This window comes from Parasteatoda tepidariorum, chromosome 9, assembly GCF_043381705.1.
Source record: "Parasteatoda tepidariorum isolate YZ-2023 chromosome 9, CAS_Ptep_4.0, whole genome shotgun sequence".
In the NCBI taxonomy this organism is placed as follows: Eukaryota; Metazoa; Arthropoda; class Arachnida; order Araneae; family Theridiidae; genus Parasteatoda; species Parasteatoda tepidariorum.
Window position 1 is genome coordinate 7,716,650 of NC_092212.1, and position 2,985 is coordinate 7,719,634.

General features: G+C 33.3%; 1 long non-coding RNA gene across 1 annotated transcript in view; it reads right to left on the reverse strand.

Moving 5' to 3' along the window:
- Window positions 1-642: 642 nt before the first annotated feature.
- LOC139426393 (uncharacterized) overlaps window positions 643-2,985 on the reverse strand; it is a 47,864-nt gene continuing 45,521 nt past the window's right edge. The window contains exon 2 of the long non-coding RNA XR_011637663.1: window positions 643-1,060. This is a non-coding gene — a long non-coding RNA (uncharacterized lncRNA). The remainder of the gene's footprint in view (window positions 1,061-2,985) is intronic.

Below are 2,985 nucleotides of genomic sequence, written 5' to 3' on the forward strand. Positions count from 1 at the left end.
ATATAGGAAACTATTGGTGGTTCTTAAAGAGTTAAGTAATGGTTTGTAAACATAAGATTATTTATTTTCAGCTGTTACAATCGTCCCTTTACTTATTGTTACAATTGTCCCCAAGACGCCATTTCAGCTTCATTTGTTAAAAACAATGCTAGTTAATTAGCAAAACTAATGTTTTTTTTTTAAATGTTAATTAAGGTGTCCACTTACATATTCGGTTAATAATTTTTATTTGTTTAAACAAAATTACTTTGTTACAATATAATATTCTAATACCAAAAAAAGTACTTACGCAGCGTGAAAATATTTTTTGTGATGTAACTCTTTCAAAAGTGCATAATGGTTGCCAGCAGGGGTCTACATGTAGATTTATTAAACACACCTTGTGCGCCACCTAGGAACCTAATCTAGAACCCGACACTCGAAAGTTTTGCTCTGTTACAATCGTACCCTGTTACAATTGACCCCACTCTCCCCTAAACTTTTGATTCTCATCAAAATATTAAGCGCAATATTCTATATTATGATTGCTAAAAAATTTATCATGCGATAAATAAATGGAAATGATTGTGGTCAAACTTTATACTTAACTTGTTAAATTAAAAATTTAACAAGTTACAAACTTAACAAAAGTCATAAGACATATTACTACTGTTCAGGCATTTATTTATAATGAAGTTGAGTAATATAAGCTACTTTCCACAATTTAGAATACAAGTTCTCTCTCTTTTAAATGTTTTTAAATATTCAAAATAAAATAGCTAGACGAAATTAAAACAAAATAAAATCACCATAAATGTGGAATTAAAATAATCAGAACTAGTTTATTTGCTGTGAAAAAGTAAGTGTTTTCGAAGGCTATATTCGATTTTTTTTTGTCAAATAAACTAAGAGTTTAATTATTTTAATGCCACCTCTTCAGTGATTGTCTTCAATACTAGATTCTCCTGATTTTGGTGCTGTCCCTGACGATCTGCCCCATCATTCCACCACCACTTTATCACCTGGGAATAATTACAGCTTTAGTCTTCACTCCGTCATTTCCTCCTTCAGGTCTACATACCTATAAAAAATTTACCTTAATATTACTACCACTTTTTAATTTTCAAAGTGCACATGAGCCTTGTATAGATTTCGACTTATTTTTAAAATCATAAATAAACTTTATTTTACTTCGTTCATATTTATTATTATCCTTGACGTAGGAGAGAGTCCAAAAGGCTCCATCAGAAAGAGAATAATGAAGGGGTGAGTGTGAATCAGGGACTAATATAGGTGTATCCTTTATATCTATGGTGTGATCTTTATATCTATGGTTATATCTTAAGGTGTGAATAGAAGACCTGAAATTAGCAATAATCAACTGAGGGGGTTTTCTCTGAGTTATTCTGAAATTTTGCTTGGCTTGTTGGTATGTAGACTAGAACCTATGAAAGGTTTATACAGCAAAAAAGGTTGACATAATTATTGCTTTTTGCTCGTTGTAAATTTCGCCAGATATCTCATCGCACATATGGCGACTTTATGGAATATTGCTATCGGACATCTCTTTTTGCGATATTTCAGTTAATTTCCTACACGATAAAGATCAGATTATTCACATTCCCCTAGAATTAATTTTCAAACTTTTTAGCTGCCACTATTAATAAAACGTATTTCAATTTTTCTTTCTTGCGAATATCCACTTTATATCAATATAAGTTAATTTTCAATTAATAAGCGCTAAAATAATGAAATGCACTTATGCGTCAGATACTGATCCTAATCTATTGGGAAAATCCAATATTTTTGATGGAGCTAAAAGAAAACTTCTATTAAATTTCATTTTTAAATTAAATCGTATTACTTATACATCCTATATTCTAATTAGCTAGTAATTAGAAAGATTTAAGGATCGAGGCGTAGCTTTTAAAATAGCTATTATTCATTGATAATTTTAATGGAAGCATTTCTATAACTTTAAACTTTTAAAATACTTAATACAAGATACGTAAAATAAGATATACACTCATTGGTATTTTTTTCCTCTTGCTTAAGTATTAACTTTTAAAACAATTCGCCTATGAAGAGTCATTGAAGGGCTGTTATAGATGTGTACCTTTTTTTTAAGACTCAAAATTTAACATCAAAGCCGTTTTTCTCAATGTGTTCCCAACAACAGAAATTGAATAAATTTCTGAAATTGATAGTTTTTCTTTTCTGATTCTTGTGATTTATTTTACTTTCGTGATAAATTTGTTGTTACAGAGTGAGTTAAATAAAAGTGTGTCCGTTTTTCATTTCTCCCATTTACAAATTTTGCTTGCTCTCAGCTCCGTGTGCGTGTGTAAGATGCAAAACGATTCAACCAACAATGAAACATTTTCTCATTTTTATGTGTATATACAGGGTGTCCCAAAAGGTTGTTTACAAACTTAACATGCTGATCTGTCATATCATGATGAACAAGATTTACATAGGAACTTGTGTCCGAAAATTAAAACTGAGACCGCTAGAGGGCGATAAGTGCAGGTTTGGATGATGAGAAAAAAATGATATCGATAGCAGTGTTAATATGATTTTTATTATAAAACATCAGTACATCACAGCAAATGCTCAAAATTCCTTCCATTCGCCACAATGCACGTTTCACAGCGTCGGCGCATGGATTCACGAACCCGTTCAAATTGGCCAGGAGTGTCACGGACACGTGCTGCCGCTTCAGCGATCCTGGCGATAAGATCCATGTCCGATGTTACAGGTGTCTCGTACACTATGGGCTTCATGTGTCCCCACAGGTAGAAATCCAGGGGAGTCAGGTCGGAGGATCGCGTCGGCCATGGGACTGGTCCGCCTCTACCGATCCAGCGATTAGGATAAAACCTATCGAGGTATTCTCGAACAGCGTAGCTAAAGTGGGCAGGCGCTCCATCATGCTGAAACCAGATGTTTCGGCGTGAAGTGGCTGGAACGTCACCCATCAGATCCGGCAAAACTCTTTCTAAAAAA